This window comes from Homalodisca vitripennis, chromosome 7 (genome assembly GCF_021130785.1).
Source record: "Homalodisca vitripennis isolate AUS2020 chromosome 7, UT_GWSS_2.1, whole genome shotgun sequence".
Classification (NCBI taxonomy): domain Eukaryota; kingdom Metazoa; phylum Arthropoda; class Insecta; order Hemiptera; family Cicadellidae; genus Homalodisca; species Homalodisca vitripennis.
Window position 1 is genome coordinate 143,639,412 of NC_060213.1, and position 25,467 is coordinate 143,664,878.

The 25,467-nt window shown below is 35.7% G+C and overlaps 2 protein-coding genes across 2 annotated transcripts in view; one reads left to right on the plus strand and one right to left on the minus strand.

Annotated features, from left to right (window-relative positions):
• Positions 1 to 25,467, minus strand: part of LOC124366449 (acetylcholine receptor subunit alpha-like 1) — a 727,733-nt gene that overhangs the window by 91,649 nt on the left and 610,617 nt on the right. The window lies entirely within an intron of this gene.
• The window catches only part of LOC124366453 (retinol-binding protein pinta-like), a 135,260-nt gene that overhangs the window by 6,060 nt on the left and 103,733 nt on the right, over positions 1 to 25,467 (plus strand). The window lies entirely within an intron of this gene.

The following is a 25,467-nucleotide window of genomic DNA, read 5'->3' on the forward strand; positions in this document are numbered from 1 at the left end:
CACTGTATTAAATTAAATTAAATACAATGTTTTGTACATAGATAGAGGGAATGTTTTACAGATACGTAGTTAATTGCGACCTCAAAAAAAAAAAAAAAAAACTTGAAGTCACACTATTTTGTTATTTACTAAGTAAATGCGATCGGTTCTAGATACATTTTGCAATTAGATAAAGATATGTTAAGATGTACTTACAAAGTATCGACAAAAATATGAAGATGTATAGCTATAAATGTAGTGAGTTAATCACAAACAAGTATTTTAATCCACAGAAACACAACCAAACTATCATACAAAACAAATGTCAAAAGCGCACGCCCATTATATAAACGAAGTCCAACAACATGTTTGGTCATCTCTTCAATACTCAACTCTTACAACAACACGGCCAGGTTGAGGTTATGTTTACAGTAACAGCTGATTCAGCGTTTGGATTGCGGCGTCTGTCGGCCAGAGCAGCCAGTATAAATAGTTTTATCTTTGAGTAAATCAAACGGACTATTTCACTACTTTTCTGTCTTCGGAACTTACAATTGTTAAGTTTTACCCACACCTATTGTGTTCCATCCAATAGGTCATGTATTTATGCGATGTGATTGTAATACGAACGTAGGCTCAGACTATATAAAATATATTAAAATCAATATAGTTGAGCATGGCGCCTATTATCACATAAGTGAAAGATTACGGATCGCACATAAATGGGGGATTTACAGCAGAATAAAGTTAGAAGACACCATAGTTAAACTGTGCAGTTTGTAAAATAAGCGGAATTTTAATAAATAACTAAGCCTGCAACGGTATTTTTAAATACAAATCCTTTTAATATTAAAAATTTACTCAAAAGTAGATTTTCGAAAAAGGATCATATTTCTGCATGCGGTATAACTAACCAGACAATGCAATACCATCATAAAGGTCTATGATATTCACTAGATATTGGGTTGACAACGACATTTGACTGGCGTGTAAAATGCTAAACTGTACTTTGTTTGATGTTGGAACAAAACCATAACGCCATAATTATTATCCAGGAAATATGATTTTCATTAGATAATATGTGTCATTAAAGAAATCAATTGGAAAGAAAAATACAAGAAGTAATACATAAAAATGATTGAAGAAGATAGAATTTGAAACGACTTCATTATATGAACTTAAAATTAAGAAAAATTAAGAAATGCAAAAAATAGGAATATAAAAAAATAAACATAGGAATTGCGGCTCAAGAATAATACTTGTAATATATGTAAATCTTAAAATAATTCATAATTTAGAATTAGGGTATATAAAATATTATTTTTAAGATTATAAAGTAATAAAACTAATGGGATTTTATATGTTCTACGTATAGTGTTTATATCAAAGAAATTGATAATGTTCTTGACAATTGCTTATTTTTTAATATACCTAAATAGACTAATATACATTTTAACCTTGTCCAGATTGTAAGGACTCCGGTTCTTTAATCTAGAAGTGAGGGTTCGATTTTTGAAGAGATTAAAGCTGTTCTAAAATTGTAATTCCACAGCAATTTTAAGTCAGTATCTTAGTATCTATAAATTGCATGCGTATTTCATTTGAAAAATATATGAATTTTTGTTTAACTCATAGTCGGTATTAATAGTTATAAAAGGTGTTATTTCTATTAGTATAGTTTGTTAAGAAAGCAAACTTGTAATCACCAACATACCACTAGAGTACCAAAATTCATATCTTTGCGCATGAAATGCGCCTAATGAGCCAATTAATGTGTGCTAAAATGTCTGCCAATCGGAACGTTTGCGGAAGCAGGCTCAACTACACAGCAAATATTGGTGGCGTCAAAGACCAACAAACTCGCGATCCGTGTTTGGAGGTTATGTTTACAATGCGATGTCACGACGTGATCATCAACTGATCAGCTGTTTGCCGCCAGAGGTCCTGTTTGTCTGCAAACACGCTGCCGCTTCCAGTGCACCGCGGCACACCGCTTGGGAGAGAGGTTAGCGGGAAATGTACCTGCCCAGCGAGTCAGCCATTCAACTGTGTTCTACACATATGGGACTGATTTATGAACAGGTAAAATAATGTGCTTGCAACAAAAAAAGTCGTTACCAGACCCTAATGAATGCAATACCCCTATTGTGAATTCCTCCTCCGTAGACTAGTGGATATAGTCACGGCTCTCTAACTGAGAGATCACGGGTTCAAATCTCGGGGAGGTCCTATCATATAGGAATATCAGCCACAGTGAATTAAAAACAAGCTAGCATGACCGTGGCTTTAAAGAGATTTAAAAATAAATATTCCCTCTTGTTACCCTCTTGTGATCGCTGTTAGAAAAGAGATTAGGATCCAACATGACGTAAAGGGGAAAACCCGAAAGGCAGTGTAATAGCACTGTAGGTGGTAACTACAGATGCTGATTACTAGAAGATAAAATATATTATAAATATTAAGAAGTTCAGCTAGGATTGTGTAAGGGGTGGATTCTAGGTGTTTCCATATTTTATTGAAGTGGGGGGGGGGGGGGGTTGTTAGCGAATCTTCCAGTACCGTGCCTTGCAATACTGAAAATAAAGAAAATAATTGGTTTTTTCGGGAAGTATCGATGAACACAGGTCCAAAATCTTAAATGAACAAATTGAACATTCCAAAGGTGCCTGGAAGTTCCTGAAATGTCTGTAGTATAACACATTATAATGACGGCACGACTTTAATTTAAAGTCATTCCGAAACTTGATATATTTATAATTTGGATGAAATATCTATCACTGTCTTGATAAGCTAGAACTAACAATAAAACAATCTTTTTTACAATCTTTGGTAAATGGGTTTTGCATACTATGTCATATAAATGGCGTACCTCAAATCCAAATGCCTTTTACTTTTTTGTAAAATATGTATTTTTTAAACCAACAATTTGATTAATCGATATTAATATTGTTGAAGGCTATAACTAGAATTAGTTTTGAACGAAACTAGAACGGATGTAGATCCCTATTTAATGTAAATGTAAAAGGAAATATTTTCATATTATATTCTTAAATTTATAAAATGTGATCTTGCTGTGAATTTACATTACAATTAGCACATTTTTTATATTTCTAGAAGAGAAATCTTATTTTTCGATGACATTCTTCTTCATGAATCTAATTGGCTGTACGGGGTGTACTTCGGGAATGACAACGGTTTCTGATACGTTTGAACATTTCAAATTAGGGTCAATCCAGTTTCAGTTACAATCCAGACATTGACATGATGAGAGTGAAATATGGAGCCTATGTCACTCTTCGCTGTAGGTTCGTATCGTAAGTTTTTCTATTTTTCAAGACGTGTTTGAACAGTAACTATTTATAATGTACATTGCTTTCAGTTGAGGAGTGATAATCTGGAATATCTAATCCAAACATTAGCAGTTTGTTTTTATTCTCTTTTAAAGAGAGCCTCAGCTCTAAGGCTATGCTGGATTGTTTTTAAATCAGTGTGGCTATTATTCCTATCATGATTGAACCTTACCAAGATTTGAACTCGTGATCTCTCAGTTAGAGAGCCGTGACTGTATCCACAAGTCTACGGAGGAGGACAACATTAGTAGTTTATGAGGAGGATTTTAGTTAATTATATAAAAGAAAGTTCCGATTTTCTTTCTTGTTTTAGTCTGCTCTCCTTATCAAACAGACTGAGACAGAAGAAAGGTGCAGAAGATGGACGGTGCTCATAAAAATATTGAGTTTTAAATTCAAATCCAAAATGTTCCGATGTAGGATTTAAATACAACCTATGCAACCTTCATACATTGAATTGCTTAGGTATAACTTATTGACAATATCAGAAAGGTACACATTTTGGATGAAAAGAAAGTAGGGTACGTTTTTGTGTCGTTCGGACTTCTCCCAAATCGTTACAATCGTATAGTCGAAATCCAGTCCTCGGAAACGGATGCAAACTTGTCACTTGCCTGCGAGGTCCCTGCAGACCACCGAGTCCCGGGACCGTGGAAGCGAGGCGGTGTGGCGGCGGCGCGGCGAACGAAAGCCCGTTGACCTCAAGTTGTGTAACCGACACCACTTTCTATCCTGATGATCCTACTGGGCTAGTGCGGCCTGTTAGTGTGTACTGTGGACGTTTGTGACGCGAAGCTGGTATCAGGAGATCAGGACACGAGGACTGACGAGTCTCGGTGGACTCATAGACCGTTCATGAAGTAATGTGACTATCGTTCTTCTAATTATGCAAAATTGAACTTCATATAAAATGGATTTCATTAGCTTACGTCTAAAACAATTAAAGGTTTTCGTTTATTTGATCTTGCAACTAATGAACTGTTTTGTCACGATTATAATATATTTTGTTCATACTCATGTATGAGGAGCTCCTAAAATCGCTCATTTTTACAACAAACGATGGTGATAACAAAGTAATAAATCATTTGCTGCCAAAGTATTCTTATAACTTTCATTCCAGGAATTTAATCTAGAGATCTATGCAGATTTAATAAGTAATGACAAGACGACTTCAATAAGATTGCCAGATTAATTCAACAGAATACTAAGCTGATCGACAAAGCTCTTGAGTTTAGTTAGTTTATTTTTCGTGGTTCCGATAAGGTCAATTCTTCTCTAGGATCTTTAAGGATTGTATCAGGAGGTTAGAATAATAGAGTACATTTGAACGAGTATGTTAGTGCTTGTTCTAATAACTAATCTTATCAAATTTTTTTCTCAACGGTAAAGTTATATTTATATTTTTAGTAAATCAAACTATATTCCGTATTTATTCCGTATTATGGGGGGGGGAGGGAGTTCTAGGTAGGGTAGGGGGAGTAGATTGGTGGAAGCAGTCGTTGCGACCAAAAAGGTATTGATCTTAACTGCAATTTATAAAATTCAGACGATAAGTTGTAAAGGCCTTGGAATCACAACGTTGTTTTCTGTAGTAGATGAAAGTGTGTGGAAAGTGTAGTTGTGTAAACGGTTTAAAAATATGGAAAATCATTGTGAAAACGAGGCAAAAATTAACAAATAACAGATTAAGTAACTCTAGTAATATTAAAATAATACCAAACAATTCATTAAAATAATACCTTAAGAAGTAGTCATGCACAATGCGGACCTATTTAAATTTCTCCAAACTATTTCACACATGTAGTTTGTATGGAGGAATCATCTAAATGCAAACATTTTATCATCCAAAGTCATTAGATTTATGTACGAGAAAACATGAACTTGGTAAACAAATAAAGGTAAAGTTTCCTCCTGCCAGAAGATTGAATTTAACTCACAGTAAAACATTACTTAACGTTGCCGTATACATTACTTCCCTGACTCTCCTGCTGGAATTGATTACACTAGAGGTATGGTTTTGATGCAATGCATCATAATTTACCATAAATCCCGTTCATGTTGCTTTTGAATATATTTAAATCTGAGTGATTCAGTTCATCTTGTTTGCTATTTATGCAACCAAAATGCAGATGGCATTACACTGAAAGCCTTGTTGAATATTTCACTGTTTACATTGCGCGGTTACATAAATATCTAATGTGTCACATCTAGAATAACGCACGTTCACGTAATGTTATGCCTTGCTGGTAAATACATAGAATACAGCATATAAAATTCCCTTGTATTCTTTCAGATTTCTTCTTGACGGTACATCTTTTAAATATTTAAAGCAGATACGTCAACCAAAATATGCTAATGAATTAAGATATATTGATTTGAAGGTTATACCAGAATTGCGCTACTTCTTCTCAATGCTTATTCTGGGAGTATTTTTTGCAAAAACGAGATAACCCATTTAAGATGAGAGATTTCGGATGTATTTTAATATGTAAAGTATTTAAAAAGTACAAAGTAACAATTCTAATGTGACCTATATGTGTGATATTACTTTTTGGTATACAATTATTTTCGTAATTATATTTACTTTTTCTTAGCTGTTTTAACTAACGAGAAAATTGAATGAAGGTTTAGTTTAAAGTAAGTAGAAAATTGTATTTCTGATACAAGAATGTTCTATTGAATTTCTTAAATTAGTAAAATAGATTAATAATCACGCCTTTACACGGAATTCTGTTCAGACTGTCTGTAAGCAGGCATATTGACCCCAAATTGGGGTTCTATATAAGTTGTAACAATGACACCTTAGAATATAAGAATTGCCACAATGATGCGATAAGCTAGTACTAGTTCATTGCCATAATGAGGAAGTACCTACAGCTAGTTACAGAGTGACAGTGAGGTGCAGTAACATGTTTGTTTTACTGTTGTATGATCACGTGTAGGAAACGATAGACACACTGATGCGATAAGCTAGTACTAGTTCATTGCCATAATGAGGAAGTACCTACAGCTAGTTACAGAGTGACAGTGAGGTGCAGTAACATGTTTGTTTTACTGTTGTATGATCACGTGTAGGAAACGATAGACACACTGATGCGATAAGCTAGTACTAGTTCATTGCCATAATGAGGAAGTACCTACAGCTAGTTACAGAGTGACAGTGAGGTGCAGTAACATGTTTGTTTTACTGTTGTATGATCACGTGTAGGAAACGATAGACACACTGATGAGATAAGCTAGTACTAGTTCATTGCCATAATGAGGAAGTACCTACAGCTAGTTACAGAGTGACAGTGAGGTGCAGTAACATGTTTGTTTTACTGTTGTATGATCACGTGTAGGAAACGATAGACACACTGATGCGATAAGCTAGTACTAGTTCATTGCCATAATGAGGAAGTACCTACAGCTAGTTACAGAGTGACAGTGAGGTGCAGTAACATGTTTGTTTTACTGTTGTATGATCACGTGTAGGAAACGATAGACACACTGATGCGATAAGCTAGTACTAGTTCATTGCCATAATGAGGAAGTACCTACAGCTAGTTACAGAGTGACAGTGAGGTGCAGTAACATGTTTGTTTTACTGTTGTATGATCACGTGTAGGAAACGATAGACACACTGATGCGATAAGCTAGTACTAGTTCATTGCCATAATGAGGAAGTACCTACAGCTAGTTACAGAGTGACAGTGAGGTGCAGTAACATGTTTGTTTTACTGTTGTATGATCACGTGTAGGAAACGATAGACACACTGATGAGATAAGCTAGTACTAGTTCATTGCCATAATGAGGAAGTACCTACAGCTAGTTACAGAGTGACAGTGAGGTGCAGTAACATGTTTGTTTTACTGTTGTATGATCACGTGTAGGAAACGATAGACACACTGATGCGATAAGCTAGTACTAGTTCATTGCCATAATGAGGAAGTACCTACAGCTAGTTACAGAGTGACAGTGAGGTGCAGTAACATGTTTGTTTTACTGTTGTATGATCACGTGTAGGAAACGATAGACACACTGATGAGATAAGCTAGTACTAGTTCATTGCCATAATGAGGAAGTACCTACAGCTAGTTACAGAGTGACAGTGAGGTGCAGTAACATGTTTGTTTTACTGTTGTATGATCACGTGTAGGAAACGATAGACACACTGATGCGATAAGCTAGTACTAGTTCATTGCCATAATGAGGAAGTACCTACAGCTAGTTACAGAGTGACAGTGAGGTGCAGTAACATGTTTGTTTTACTGTTGTATGATCACGTGTAGGAAACGATAGACACACTGATGCGATAAGCTAGTACTAGTTCATTGCCATAATGAGGAAGTACCTACAGCTAGTTACAGAGTGACAGTGAGGTGCAGTAACATGTTTGTTTTACTGTTGTATGATCACGTGTAGGAAACGATAGACACACTGATGCGATAAGCTAGTACTAGTTCATTGCCATAATGAGGAAGTACCTACAGCTAGTTACAGAGTGACAGTGAGGTGCAGTAACATGTTTGTTTTACTGTTGTATGATCACGTGTAGGAAACGATAGACACACTGATGCGATAAGCTAGTACTAGTTCATTGCCATAATGAGGAAGTACCTACAGCTAGTTACAGAGTGACAGTGAGGTGCAGTAACATGTTTGTTTTACTGTTGTATGATCACGTGTAGGAAACGATAGACACACTGATGCGATAAGCTAGTACTAGTTCATTGCCATAATGAGGAAGTACCTACAGCTAGTTACAGAGTGACAGTGAGGTGCAGTAACATGTTTGTTTTACTGTTGTATGATCACGTGTAGGAAACGATAGACACACTGATGAGATTACGTCACAGATTGCATGTGCAAGTGGAAGTGCCACAACTGCTTGCATGTGCAAGTCAGCTCCGACAGGAAGCGTACACCTCACTCCTGTTGGCCTTCTTGTTTATGGTTCGTGTTGATTTATATTTCCCTTCCCGACAATACGGTGAAGGGATTCAGTTCCTGAGTGTGACTTTCTAGAAAACGAAGCGGTACATACAAATTGAATAGTATTTTTCAGTCCACTTAATCGAATGGTAAAGTGTTATAACTAAACTAATTCTGATTATTTTTGTATTAAATTTTAAACGTGAATAATTCAAATGTATTAAATGAAATTTAATCAAGGAAAATATATTAAAATATTTAAGAAATCATATTTCAAATATTAAACAATCGAGAACGTAGCCAGGAAAAATGTTTGGGGGGGGGTCCAAACAACTGGTATTTTTAGTGGAGAGAGAGAGAGAGAGAGAGAGAGAGAGCGCGCGCGCAAGGGCCCATTTTGTTCCTTATAACTTCCTGACCCGTTTCTTAGTGTTGAGAGCGATCTTACAGCAGTACTTGTAAGTAATACTGAATTATTAAAATAATAATAATTGTTTACTAAAAAGTAATTGAAAAAATTGAAACATTGGGGACGGGCGGACCTCTTGGACTCCCTCTTTGGCTACGTCCTTGGAAACAATAATCACACTGTGGCTGGAAGGTATTTATAACAAATGTTACAAGGTAGGGATAGGACGCCACACTACGTACCGTGTAGCAGGCTTCTCTGAGATTGTATGCAACATTTCAATTCTACAGCTAATGTTCATGTGTTACTATATCATGATACATACAGTACTGTTATACTGCTAACCATAGTATTGCTTAGTCATGAGTTTAACATGTTAATGAATAACCCGAGAAGGAAACGGCAGGTGCCGGGCTGGCAACAACCTTTGGCGCTCGTGAGTGTGTGTGTGCGCGTGCGTGCGAGGTAACATCCGTGTGTGGCAGTCAGGTGAACTGCGTATCATGTGTGATATTTGTTATTTTTCTGATGGAAGACTTTTGTCAATTTCTTCATCTGTGCTGATAGGCGTTTAGTTCGGATGTTGATATAACAAAGTATCTCTTTTGAGAAGTGTCAACGTATTTTCCCGCCAGTGGGAGAATGAGCGCGCGGAATCTCGCCACTTCTCGCAGTTTCCCGCAGGCTCAGGCCCAATCACTCAACAGCGTCCCGGGCGCCTGTTTCTTATTACCTCCATTCTGTTTCCTCGACGTAAACAACAAACCCACTCCGCGGATGTGTCTCCTTGTCGGCGAAAACAACTCGTTACTTTCTCGTCAACGTAAATTTGCATGAGTTTGACGCCATAAAATAGCTTTAGGGCGAAGTAATAAAGTACAAGAACCATAAAGAACCCGTAAGAATACTCCAAAACCTCTTCACGTTTGTGCCAAGATATTTGAAATAAACTTAAATATACTCAGCTATTTTATGACTTTTCTTCCGCCAAGTTCTCCATTTAAATAAGTAAACACATTTCCTTAAGGTCGGATTTATCTAAATTTTTACATAAATTCGTGTAATGGTTTGAGGTGTGAAGAGATGTTTCAGGATTCCTTTCATATTAAAACTCACAAAAATTTTCTGTAAAACATTTAAAGAATTTAATGACATCATTTAGTAATGTAGGTAAGGGGTAAAATTTCATTCTGGCCTTCTTTATCCGCAACCGAAGCAAAAAATATCTAACCAAAATTGAAGTATTTTTTTACTTATTTATTGTACATTACTTCACTGCAATGCAGCATTTGCAGTTATCTTGGCTATCTAAAAAACATTTATGTTATATTACTTTAGGATTTATTAATTTTCAGAAATATAAAGATACAAATTGAAAGCATATGTGACTTGTAACCTAAGTGAGAATATAATAATGAAGTAAGTTTAATCAAAACATTTTTTAATGCGTATACTTTTTAAATATTAAAAAAAACTATGCGTATTAAAACAATTTTGAAATATGATACTTCCAAAGTACAAAAAAGGGTGAACAAGTTTTAAAATTGTTCCCATGAGCTAAAATCAAGATGGCTGCCAGCACAGACGGGTCGCAAATGTTAATTAACTACTTAATACTCTGCAATCCAAACTCATGAATAGAAATAGTCTCTTAGCACACTAAAACTGAAGTAACACTGAACAAAACGTGCTACCAGTTGGCAACTGCTCCAATAGTGATGGTATCGTATTTTGTGCTGAAACTTGAGAACCGCTATTGGCCAATAACGGCAGAACGCGTTGTTTGCTAGCCGAGCCAATATCGTGCTCATATCGCGGCGTGCGCGTTGACTTATGGCCAATATTCACGGCCATTAAGTGAGGTCGCGATGGCCGGCCAACAGGACAAGTGGAATCACTTTTTACTCAGCCATCATCAATCAATAACTTGTTTTAACGAGTGCGAGTATTTTTCGCTGCCAAAATGTGGCGTCCGCATACAATACAATATCTCACTAATCACGGTAGCGAATCTCTATTGACAATTATACACCTCAGTCGAAATTCCGGGTCGTAAAATTTAAGTCTTCAGTATTTGATGGCGCATCTATGGTTAAGAACTACACTACCACTCTAAAATTAAAACGACAGTTAGTACCTACATGTAAACTAGTATAAGAAAGAAAACAAGTTGAACATTTTCTTTCTTTTTTTAAGTAAAGGCTTAACTCGGACCGACCCAATGGGCCACTGGCCTGTGAGAGGATCTTATCAAACATAATGAGAAAGAAGAAAAGTGGATACAGTACAAGGTCGATGTTACTGATAAAAAGTGTAACTCGAACCCAAACTCTGACGTCAGAGCGTTAGGCAGTCGGGTCTGCTATACCAGTATTATAAGATATAGAAGGTAAAAGTATTCTGGTGAACGTGAACTTAAATTGGGTAATAACAATGTGAACAGCCAACACAATAACAAACATATAATGTAGATCCAAATATATATACTATACCAAACTCTGACGTCAGAGCGTTAGGCAGACGGGTCTGCTATACCAGTATTATAAGATATAGAAGGTAAAAGTATTCTGGTGAACGTGAACTTAAATTGGGTAATAACAATGTGAACAGCCAACACAATAACAAACATATAATGTAGATCCAAATATATATACTATACCAATATTATTAGTGCTATCAATAGTTTATACTCCTTTTAACTTATTACATGTACAAGTGGTGTAATTCCGTTGGAAGAATAAATAAATAAATAAATATACCAAATTTGTGTACATAAAAAGTGTTTCGTGAGAGAATGTCACGACTTTGGACAATGATAAATAAGTAAACTAAATCATTAAAAATATTCCTATCTCACTTTGTTTATTTGTTTCTTTTTAGTTTAAAACACTTCAAAAACTATTTTTCAAGTTTAAATGCAGAGATAATTTTATTTACTTACTCAGTGTTACTAGTTTGATTGTTCAAATTTTTTGTTTGATTGTTCAATGATTGTTTGAGGTTTTGCTACCAAATGATTAACAAAGTAAGCAGAAGCTGTGACTGGTGTGACGGGTATATTCAAGTAGGTACAGTGATATACGAGTAGTAGTAGTACTTAGTAGTTACACTTTCACATATAACTATGTTATCGTCCAGAAACTGGGTGATGATGCGAATTAATTGATTCTTTGTTTTATATTTTGATGTTCTATGTTTGTGTTTTTGTAATTAATAAACGTTTTTAGAATATGGAATATACATTCTTGAAATAGTAAGCATTGAATTCCACCATTTCAACACTGGCTGAATATATATTCATAGGTAGGTGGGGAATGTCTATGAATATCGTTCTGGCTCCATAGCGTCCATTACAGGTAATTGCTTTCTTTACGAACGAGAAATTTAGAAAGACTAGGTTTAAATAATTTTGTTCTGTATAATGAGCTAAATTTAGCAAACATTTTATAATTTTACATCTGCAATAGCTTGTATTGACGAATCATTGTTTGTGGAAGATTTAATATTATCACTCATTGGGATTTAAAACGTAAAAAAAAAACAAAAGTATTCTGACATCTATTTTTAGTGTAAAAGTAACAACAATGCATGCCTAGGTTGTTTAACTCACACCTGCCTGTAGAGTATTGAGACTGTCACGACTACAGACAGTAAGTGCACCATACCTAGGTGTCATATACATGTATCAGTAGCACTATGAGGGTTTGTGCGAGTTAGACATCAACACAAGGAATACATTCATTGTTGCGAACAAATAAATTAACTCAAATTACATTTTTCTCGCATGCGCTTATGTAGATGTTACTTTAATACAGTTTAAACCTGAAAATAAAACAAAGCTATCATGTTACATTATTTTATCTGTTTTCTCCCTAACAATGTGGCCATGAGAATTACAATTCTACACGCAAGGTAGAAGTACGCTAACACTGTTAAGTGTCCTAACATGCTTCTTTGAGATTCCATGCAAAATGTTGACTCTATATCTCATGTAATTCTCCTGCGGCCAGGTAGACAGACAGACCATTATAAAAAAGTAGTTGACACAAAATGTAGACTCTATATCTCATGTAATTCTCCTGCGGCCAGGTAGGCAGACAGACCATTATAAAAAAAGGTAGTTGACACAAAATGTAGACTCTATATCTCATGTAATTCTCCTGCGGCCAGGTAGACAGACAGACCATTATAAAAAAGTAGTTGACACAAAATGTAGACTCTATATCTCATGTAATTCTCCTGCGGCCAGGTAGACAGACAGACCATTATAAAAAAGTAGTTGACACAAAATGTAGACTCTATATCTCATGTAATTCTCCTGCGGCCAGGTAGACAGACAGACCATTATAAAAAAGTAGTTGACACAAAATGTAGACTCTATATCTCATGTAATTCTCCTGCGGCCAGGTAGACAGACAGACCATTATAAAAAAGTAGTTGACACAAAATGTAGACTCTATATCTCATGTAATTCTCCTGCGGCCAGGTAGGCAGACAGACCATTATAAAAAAGTAGTTGACACAAAATGTAGACTCTATATCTCATGTAATTCTCCTGCGGCCAGGTAGGCAGACAGACCATTATAAAAAAGTAGTTGACACAAAATGTAGACTCTATATCTCATGTAATTCTCCTGCGGCCAGGTAGGCAGACAGACCATTATAAAAAAGTAGTTGACACAAAATGTAGACTCTATATCTCATGTAATTCTCCTGCGGCCAGGTAGGCAGACAGACCATTATAAAAAAGTAGTTGACACAAAATGTAGACTCTATATCTCATGTAATTCTCCTGCGGCCAGGTAGACAGACAGACCATTATAAAAAAGTAGTTGACACAAAATGTAGACTCTATATCTCATGTAATTCTCCTGCGGCCAGGTAGACAGACAGACCAAGAAAAAAACAAAATGTAGACTCTATATCTCATGTAATTCTCCTGCGGCCAGGTCATATAAAAAAGTAGTTGACACAAAATGACGAAATAGATCTCATTCTTGTAGAAACGAAGTTTCATGAAAAAGTTAAAATCGTCATATGAAATCTTTCTCGCCATATCTTGCCACATTATACATTTCAAAATTATTCATTTTATTGTGTTCCATATCAGTGTTTAAATAATGAAATTCGACACACAAAGTCACTATAGAATGATTTGGGATGTATTTTTTGGGATACTTAGGCTACATGGCAAATGTTTTCCATGTCTCATGGATGTTTTGAGTTTGTTTACAAATTAATGTACTCTGCTGTTTTCTCGTTGCCCATGGTTACCTATAAGACCGACAGAAATATTCGCTAACGCTCAACCAAATTCCATGAAGTGACATACACCATCTATTCCAAAAATTAAAGTGAAAACTCTGGGTTCCTCATATACAAATGAAGTTTCGTATAAAATTTAAAATCTATAGGTAAGTTCCTTTTCGAGATATCGTGCGGACTGAAATAAAACTTTGTCTGAACCTCAGCCGATTAATTAAAATCTACATATCAGTTACCCATCTTACGTTTGTTCCATACCTTTCCAATTAAGTGTGATTCAAGTTAAGATAAGAATCAAGCAAAAATGAAATAAAACTATCTACGGAAAGAAATTGACTCCCTTACAAAAGGGCCGACAATAGAGTTCGTTATGGCCAATCAAGAAAGGAGTAAAAGAAGTAAAACGACCTCTTACTTCTACATCACCAGACTGATTACTTTCATCACAGTGATGACAGCCTGGTTGATTACTAGCTCGCTTTATGACGTCGTGTCCAGGCATCTAAAGCGGAATTGGCATTGTTTGTCTGCATTGTGCAGGACCGCGTACACCTGTCCCGTGACATGTTGTGATGACTGGTGACGTCACAGCTCAATGGACCAATCAGCTACGTCATTAGCAGGCTGCCGACTTACCAGCGTAAATCTGATATCTATATCGTCCCGTTACATGGCACCCTGGCCATAGGATCAGATTATTCACAATGGCTAGCTTTTACAACTAGGTCTTTAAACACTGATACTTTTAAAACCTAAATTCTTAATTTACCTTATAATCCTTTGATATCAAGTTATAGATAGTTAACACTTTATAAAATGTTACAAATGTTTTATATTATTGGCTGAGCGTCAGTGAAGCCTATTACTTGCGGGACTGAAAAATTGTATTTCATTCTGTTCGCACCATATTTCAAGAACAAAATTACCTAAAGACTTGATAATTTGCTTGGAAATTCATTTTTAAATAAGCAGCATTGCGTTTGATGAGGATGCATGGCATTTCATGGAATTTGGCTGAGCGTAAGCGAAGCCTATCACTTGAGGAAGTGAAAAATTGTATTTCATTGTGTCCGCATCAAATCTCAAGAATTAAATTACCTACAGACATGAAACTCTGTAGCTTGGAGCTTCATTTTTAAATAAGCAGGCATTGTGTTTGATGAGGATGCATGGCATTTCATGGGATTTGGCTGAGCGTAAGCGAAGCCTATCACTTGAGGAAGTGAAAAATTGTATTTCATTGTGTCCGCATCAAATCTCAAGAATTAAATTACCTACAGACATGAAACTCTGTAGCTTGGAGCTTCATTTTTAAATAAGCAGCATTGTGTTTGATGAGGATGCATGGCATTTCATGGGATTTGGCTGAGCGTAAGCGAAGCCTATCACTTGAGGAAGTGAAAAATTGTATTTCATTGTGTCCCGCATCAAATCTCAAGAATTAAATTACCTACAGACATGAAACTCTGTAGCTTGGAGCTTCATTTTTAAATAAGCAGCATTGCGTTTGATGAGGATGCATGGCATTTCATGGAATTTGGCTGAGCGTAAGCGAAGCCTATCACTTGAGGAAGTGAAAAATTGTATTTCATTGTGTCCGCATCAAATCTCAAGAATTAAATTACCTACAGACATGAAAACTCTGTAGCTTGGAGCTTCATTTTTAAAATAAGCAGCATTGCGTTTGATGAGGATGCATGGCATTTCAATGGAATTTGGCTGAGGTAAGCGAAGCCTATCACTTGAGGAAGTGAAAAATTGTATTTCATTGTGTCCCGCATCAAATCTCAAGAATTAAATTACCTACAGACATGAAACTCTGTAGCTTGGAGCTTCATTTTTAAATAAGCAGCATTGTGTTTGATGAGGATGCATGGCATTTCATGGATTTGGTGAGCGTAAAGCGAAGCCTATCACTTGAGGACTGAAAAATTGTATTTCATTGTGTCCGCATCAATCTCAAGAATTAAATTACCTACAGAACATGAAACTCTGTAGCTTGGAGCTTCATAAATAAGCAGCATTGCGTTTGATGAGGATGCATGCATTTCATGGAATTTGGCTGAGCGTAAGCGAAGCCTATCACTTGAGGAAGTGAAAAATTGTATTTCATTGTGTCCGCATCAAATCTCAAGCTATGAAACTCTGTAGCTTGGAGCTTCATTTTTAAATAAGCAGCATTGCGTTTGATGAGGATGCATGGCATTTCATGGAATTTGGCTGACGTAAGACTTGAGGAAGTGAAAAATTGTATTTCATTGTGTCCGCGACCTGATGATGCGTTTGATTGCATGGCATTTCATGGGATTTGGCTGAGCGTAAGCGAAGCCTATCACTTGAGGAAGTGAAAAAATTGTATTTCATTGTGTCCGCATCAAATCTCAAGAATTAAATTACCTACAGACATGAAACTCTGTAGCTTGGAGCTTCATTTTTAAATAAGCAGCATTGTGTTTGATGATTATGCATGACACTCCATGGGATGTGGCCATAAGTTAATGAACGTTATGAACAATAGTATTATAGGTAGCCATTATGGAAACGACGAAATAGTTTAGTAAATAAATTTGATACAAACTGAGTACAATCATAAAATGCCTTTTTCCTACGTAATACAGTACCGGTAATACTTGCAACCCGAGAGAGAAAAATTCCACCTGCAGATTTTAAATTTTGCATGAAACTTCCCTTATACATAGACAAGAATGAGTTCTATGATAGTGCGTGTACCAAGGGATTTGGCTGGATTAGATTGGTACAATTTTACATGCCTCTGAAGTAAAAATTTCTTTCTGTATGATTGTCTGAAGTGGACGTGAAGAATGATGTGTGCTGTAGACGTGAAAGCTAAGTTATGCATGCAACATCAGTGAAGCCTGGTACGCTACACGTGGTGTCTAGCAATACAAACATACCGGTGACGATGACGACAAATATCCGCTGTAGACCGCTGTAAGCGATGTCGCTTATTCTAGTTGTAGTCTGGATTTATGCTCTCAAGAGTTACAGTTTGGAACCACACAGCATTTGGGGTGGTGTAACTGCAAGTTATAACTTGCAAACAAAACCTGCAATGCACGCTCTCACACTTAAACAGTTTAAGTAGTGTTTAAAAATGGGGTAATATTTTGGAACAAGATCCAATAAGTGGAAATACAAAACGTTCCTCCAAAACAATGGTTTATTTTTTACATCTATTCGTGTGAAACAGCATAAATATGGAACGGTTTTAACTCTGAATTTAGTTTGTATGGCTTATTAGGGATATTAATTTCTGCTTAAAGGAAAAAAACAATTGTTAATAGTTTCAATGTGGCGTCTTTTTTAATATGCTAAAGCTAAATTCCATGGAAACCGACGGGAAGAGATGAGAAGACACATAAAACATTACGCTTCAGACAAACAAATCCTATTTGTTATAAACGAATGCTAAGTAACAGATTAAATGCGAGTTAACTACTCTGTGCAATCAGCACCTGGATACTTATTGAAGTGGATTGCACCAAGAAATAATCGATCAATCGTCAGACACAATAATAACAGGTATGTGAGTTAGCCAAGTGGATACGAAGTGTAAAGTTTTGCAAGAACAGAAAATTAACTAAAACTATATAATGTAGTATAATAGTATAATTTCAACATATCACGCGAAACTATGAACTCACTAGCCGAAACTATGCCCTAGTTGAAGTAATTATTCCACTCTTCTTATTTAATGTGATGTGACGTAAGTTAACTGTCTCAGGCAGTTATGTAATGCACAGCTGACGATCAAGGAGACCATTAAATCCAGATGTTCTCTCAGGGCGTGCTAATCCTAGGTAGTTATTTCTAAATTATACACGAACACCTCGACTTGTCTATGCGATTAATGTCAGTCTCGTCTACGATCGTTAGCTTCGATCTGTACATCAGATTGTCATTTACAACCAGAATCGTTTATTTCTGTAGATCTATTCGCAATGTCATATGACAAAGTGGAACAAATCGTATTCCTTTATACGACGCCATCATTTTATGCCAATCCCAAACTGCCAGAGTTTATGGAGGAGTTAAAGGAGCTCTAGGTCGAGAGGTCTCGTAGTTTCCGTGGTTTCTAATATTTGTACTCACAATTAGAACAGTGAGTTAATCACCACATATTCACTATCATGTTTGAGCATACTTATCCTTAATGCTTAAGGGTTTTTGGAACCTTATGAGAGTACATTCCAATCCTAGATACGTAGTGTTCTAATTTTGTAACATACATCGATGGAAAAATTCCAAAAAATATATTCAATTTAAAATGATTCATTAATTTATAACTTTAAACAAAGTGGCGTCCTTCGTTTGCTGAAGTTTTGAGCACAAATCTGTGGCTTGATTTTGTCCAGTTACGTCATAGATTTGAAAACTTGGCTGAAATTATCCATGATTCAGCCATTTATGCAAACTGATTGGTATTCCAGAGTTTCTATTTTCTCAATCGGTTTTAGACCATCGAAAAGCAAAAAACTGCTGGCTTAGGGTTATAAAACGGGGAAGAAATGCATGTGGTACTACTTAGTTTAGTGAAAACCATTTTTGGCTACCTATGTGTGTATGGTGTATTGAAACATCGAATTTTTATTTGGATTGATACAATCGCGTACTTCATCCATTGCGTGTTATTAAGCCTCTATTAGGCATATTTATTTCTAAAAAATCAGCCTATTGCTATTGTCCTCATGGCACGCACCACTTCAGGAAAACGGCTACATAACTTCACCGAACATAATCTACAGAGCTCAAAACTAAGCCCTGTACCAAAGCTAAGGGGCTTGTCGAAACGTTAGCTGCTCCAAACAAGATGAAATTTGGTACAGCCGATCTTATAAATACTCGTATCTCGACAAAGGTCGTTGGCCAGCTTGGTACGCAATTTAGCACAATATAATCGTGTACTTACTACCACTCGAGGAATGTTCATTGTTTTATGAGCTAAAGAGACCTCCATTGTCTTCTGTGTTTTGACCTTTGTCGTTGTCAGAAGCTAATAATTCAGAATTCAACATTCTAAAAAATCAACCGTTAATATTTTCGTTTTCTTCAATATTGCAAGGTAAGAAGTACACCAGACCATGTGTCGCGTAAGGATAGACGTGCTCCAGTTCCCTCCCTCCCCAGAAAGTTATATTTAGCTGACGCTCAGCAACATCTCATCAGTGAATTCGATGTTGCCTATGCAGAAATGAAGGCCCACGCAAATGTTCGAATCCATTGCGCGATTTGTTCTTGAAATATCCTGCAGACAGACAGGGAAACAGAATATAGAAATTCGACATCTCTAAGGTGATTATAAAAGAAATTGAATTTTACATATTTTAATAATTGGATAGCATGCCAACAGTTTAAAAAGAGCAATAGTGTATTTTAACGTTGTTCTGCCAATGTCTCACAAATCACACGTAAAGTAAATCGTGGAAAATCTGGTTTTATTTCAGCTCCCGGCTGAAGTATGTCCCAATGCCGTAGCAATAAAAGCGTAACTGTTGCTGTTCAGCTTTATTGCGAGCGCAAGGTGACGTATTTACTAGGCCTGTTTGTTTAACGGGTCGTAAATATCTGGTGGAAATCTGAACGGCTTTAAAACAATAACCTTCTGTAAACTATATAAAACTTCCAATATTAAAACACAGGATATTGCTATAAATCGAGTTGTCATTAAACTAGATTTAGCTGTTCGACTTATTCGGTAGAGTTCAACCATCAGCAATTACGTTTATTACTAACATACCTGGAAATTACCACACGTCTTCTCTTGTAATGAAATATACACGCTATGCAAAATATCTAGGGCAATACCTCACATAGCTTGATCGATATCGGCTTGATGTTCTACTTAAATGTCCTTGACAACTAAGTGGAAAAGCAAAGTTCAATTACAAGTTCAAAAGTAGGTCTGATCAGTTTAAAGCTTTACATAAACTAAAATAAAACCTTTCTCGTTTCATTCTCCAAACGTAGGATGAAATATAGAGAATGTGTTTAATGTGTGATAATCGACAAAATCAAGTTGATCATCAAACAAAGAAAACTAATCTCTAGCTAACTCTCCCTAAACGGGGAGTTTGCCGTTTTTCAGTTTGAAAACGAAAATAGAGTATTTGGTGATTTTGAAACTTAACGTACTATATTTCCAAGAAATTCTTATTTCAAAGGATATCTTCAGCGATGAACTTGAACAAAATGTAATCAACCTTAGCAATACTTGGCCATGCTTGTGTATATATAAAAAGCCAAACTTATGGGATTATTAAGATATAGATGGATTTTTGCTATCAGTCTTCTCAGATGGATAGCGTAAGTAACATTGTAATTGCCTTTTAACTCTTAATATTTCTCTGAAAAAAACTCACATACACTCCGCATACAGCGGAAGAGGTGAGTTATGATTGTGTCTTCTCATCAGCGCCTTTATATGATGTTTTACACAACACGTTATACAACATGGGGCATCCTTAAAATAAAAAGTAAATAAAACATATACCTGTAAGTATCACAAAGAATAGTAACTGAAGCAGTAAACAGGATTCGTTAAGGTGTTAAGCTTTCCCGTTAATAGTAGTCCTAGGACAGGCCTGCGAATCGCTCTGTGAATAGTGTTTCATTGAAACTTCCGTATTCTGTCTTATCTTTGCCTGCAATTTGCGGAAACATAGGTTTCTTTGATTTCAACACAAACAGTAACAATGCAATCTGAGATTTGACTGTTTTATGCATACAATGTAAGGGGGCAATTTTAAATACCTGTACTAAAATATCCATTTAGGAATTCTTATAAAAGTACTTATTACTCGTATTTCAGAATATCAATAAATGTCTCCCTCCTCATGAAATCAATTATTATGGAAGGAAATGTGAATGTTAAATATTATCATTGAGGAAAGGATCAGTGATATGAGTTACGAGTTGGGTTACTGATATACGCTGTGTCATATCTCTGAAGATGTCCCAATCTGTGCTTACGCAGCATGAATCAAACTCAATACGTCTTGATTCCGGCGTTCAACTGTATGAATTACGGCTCTGCTCCCTATGAGACCAATATACATGTCAGATGTAACTTCAGCTTTTATTCTTTGTTTGAACTTAGTTTTAGACGATGGAAGGATTGTAAAGGAAACAGAATTTTCCTCGTCCATTACAATTGTTCAGTGATACAAAAAAACCAGTAACGCTTTGTTTCTAGATTTGCAATCGTATTCAATTCAATTTGAAAAAGGAGTAAAGATTCCTATAAAATACGAGATTAGATTTAACAGGTTTAATTAATTTTTATGATTTTTAAAAAAATAGGGGTCCATGTAATGTAATAATAGTCCTGGAACTCTATCCTGAGAATCCTATAATTCGCTTTTGTTTTGCTTACCGTTTGCTATACAACCATTTAGAGATTTTTAACAACCACTCCATTTAAATCTTAAGATATTTACTAAGATTATATTACACAAAAAAATATTATTATTTCAAGCGTTATACTATCTCTAAACTTTTTTTGTTATCAACAATGCGGCCATCATCTTCAAAGTGATTGTTTTATCATATTGGTTGCAGAAAATAACGCAGAAGTCTCATTGAAACCGTAAAACAGCGCCTTTCCACGGCCAGACCTAGGCACTACCATAAGCGAAATATAGTGAATTCTGTCGAATGTTCCTGGTTACTAAACACAACGAAATATTGGGTTGGGATTGTCTGTAACATAGGCTATTCAATTGAGAAGACGTTATTCAATATAGTTGCCGTTCTCATATCAAGTTGGTTCTGGAACAGTTTTAAGTAATTATTTAATTAAATATGGTAGGTTGTCAGTACCAGTTATCGTATACAATAAACAAGATCGCGTTATGTTTCAAGACCGCAACTCTTTTTAACTTACACTCTCATTGTACTCATAAATAGTATGTACATTTTCCGGATTTATTTTGTATTCTCAAAGTAATAGCGTTGAGAATTTGCAAATGCTATCAGAGATGTTGACTACATTAGGTAGATATAATTTCTTATAACATTTATCTAATAAATAAATATATATCTTTACGATACATTTATGTTGTTTTGTAAGAACAGTTGAGACATTGGTAATCAGTGATGGACACAGTTCCTGGGACGCGTTGGAGGCGGGACGCTGTTTTTACAAACTAAAGCAATCAGGAGGAAAGTCAGCTCGGACTGATGGCAGAAGTTGTCGATGGGAAAATCTCTGGCCTGAATCAGCATTCGCCACGTGTTACTGGCGAGAGAGGTACGGAGGAGCCTCCGCTGTTTTAACAATGTGGTTCTGTATTATAACAATGCCCAGTACAAAATTGCCTGCACATTTTGTAGAAACCGTTACTTTTTGGCGAAGATTGGTGAATATTGAATTTAATGCCTTTACAAACAGTATAAAATTGTTATGTATTAGTGTATTAAATCAATTAAACATAATAAAACATCCACAATGTGTAATAAATATTCTTATAATTTAGGGGTTAATATGTAAATCGATAAAAATGGAGTAGTGAAGGACCCGATAGAGCGAAAACGAAAGTCTTAGCAACCTTCCAGCAAAGTTATGTCATCACGTGTTAATATGTAAATCGATAAAATGGAGTAGTGAAGGACCCGATAGAGCGAAACGAAAGTCTTAGCAACCTTCCCAGCAAAGTTATGTCATCATCACGTGTTAATATGTAAATCGATAAAATGGAGTAGTGAAGGACCCGATAGAACGAAACGAAAGTCTTAGCAACCTTCCAGCAAAGTTATGTCATCACGTGTTAATATGTAAATCGATAAAATGGAGTAGTGAAGGACCCGATAGAACGAAACGAAAGTCTTAGCAACCTTCCAGCAAAGTTATGTCATCACGTGTTAATATGTGACACTAATCTGACATGTTTCCATTGCAACCCTTAGAACCCATGTAAAGTTGAAATCTAGTTCTTTCTTTTTGAATACAACTTACTTAAATCAAAAGAAACACTTATTGGAAGTTTCACTTTTCTAGAACCTTTCTGTCAAGAGTTATGGTACGAATGGACAGACAAATACTCAATTTTAATAAGACATTAACGTTTCCATAATAGAAACATACGGTTTTGTTTTAAGTTTCTTTTCGAAAGTGGAAGGAGTGTGAAAGAAACAGGATTTTCGGATATTTCCCATCTTTCAGAGATATGAAAAATCAGTAACACTACTTTCGAGGTCTGCAATCTGATCCATTCTTCAGGTAAATAACTAGCCTAAGACATAATTTCAAACTAGATTAAAATAAACAAATCATACCAGAGCGTTGTGACACGCGTAAGTATGATGTTATACTCACAACCACAATGTCATATTCACTAACTCTATAACATGCACTTAATAAAAACTAAACACAACACTTATTATCAAAACTGAAATACAGAATACAGGTCACAATAAGTCTGCATTCTTCGAGCAACCACCTACGACTGACCAGATAATTTGATACTGGGTAGTATAAAATGTAGAAAATTAAACTAATTAGGTAATTGAATAACTGTAATAAACCTTGGTTAAAGAGAGTTACGAATAACCAAAACCAAACCAGACGATACAAAGAAACATAATTCCTTTGACACAATTTGCAGTTAAATAAAAGCAACGAGAGAGGGAAAGAGCTGAAAATGAGAGTTGCGCACATCAAACTGAAGTTAAAACCTTGTTACGCTCAGAAGGGAATTGTGTAATTAGATACCTGTCTGTGAGCCGACAAAAGTATTGTTTCCCCGCGTCCGCACAAAGGAACGTTGACAGGCGCTGAAAGAGCGAAGCATGATTTCTACCAGTTCGTTGTGACCTGTCAATGTGATTGTTCCAGCTTTACAACTGTAAACTTTTTAAATCTATATTTATGTTAGGTCTCACGGTGAAATTCCATCATATATCACAGAATCTGAAAAAGGTCTCTATATACAACGATATAAAGCTATTACAGTAGTCTTGTAAACGAATAGAATAGTATTTGGGATTATTGAAACAATATTACAATGTGTTTCTACAGTATATTCATCGAGTGAGGCTTCACCCGCAATCTGGAGAACATACGTTGTGTTAGCAATTTGTAATGTATATAGCATTCGTAAGAGTTGTCTATTTCCAAGTGGCATTACAATGTAAGGGGTTGTTTGCCCATAACTTTTGTTAACAACGTCGTAGAGAAGTTATCTTCATGACATTGTGTTTCTATTGAATAGACCTTTTAAATGACATGTCATAAGATTAGGGTTGAAATTATAAAATTTAAAGCTACCTCCAAAATATTTGTAATCCTTCAAAAATGAAAAACAGTATGGTAAAGGTTGAAAATTGATATCTGAATCCGCTTCGAATATACCCAGGCGTATCAGGACTTAATTTACAACCCTTATGTGTATGTATGTAAATTATCCATTTACGAGCGCGCGCGCGCGCGCACACACACAAACACACACACACACAAACACGCGCGCGCCCACACACACATAATAACTTACAATGACATGAGATAAAAAAATGTTTCCAATCACAATATTGCTTTCTATATTTAAATATTTATCATCGAGCTATTCAGATTATATGTTTAATGCAAAACACATACACTTGGGTACGCTTGTAATTTCTGTATAGAAGTAGTTAGTAATTAATGAAATCAGAATAATAAATAGAATTAATATAAATCACGAGGGGTCTAACGTAACACACACAAACACACACACACACAAACACGCGCGCGCGCCCACACACACATAATAACTTACAATGACATGAGATAAATAAATGTTTCCAATCACAATATTGCTTTCTATATTTAAATATTTATCATCGAGCTATTCAGATTATATGTTTAATGCAAAACACATACATTTGGGTACGCTTGTAATTTCTGTATAGAAGTAGTTAGTAATTAATGAAATCAGAATAATAAATAGAATTAATATAAATCACGAGGGGTCTAACGTAACACACACAAACACACACACACACACAAACACGCGCGCGCGCCCACACATACACATAATAACTTACAATGACATGAGATAAAAAAATGTTTCCAATCACAATATTGCTTTCTATATTTAAATATTTATCATCGAGCTAGTCAGATTATATGTTTAATGCAAAACACATACACTTGGGTACGCTTGTAATTTCTGTATAGAAGTAGTTAGTAATTAATGAAATCAGAATAATAAATAGAATTAATATAAATCACGAGGGGTCTAACGTAACACACACACACACACACACACACACGCGCGCGCGCCCACACACATACACACACACACGTAATAACTTACAATGACATGAGATAAAAAAATGTTTCCAATCACAATATTGCTTTCTATATTTAAATATTTATCATCGAGCTAGTCAGATTATATGTTTAATGCAAAACACATACACTTGGGTACGCTTGTAATTTCTGTATAGAAGTAGTTAGTAATTAATGAAATCAGAATAATAAATAGAATTAATATAAATCACGAGGGGTCTAACGTAAACACACACACACACACACACAAACACGCGCGCGC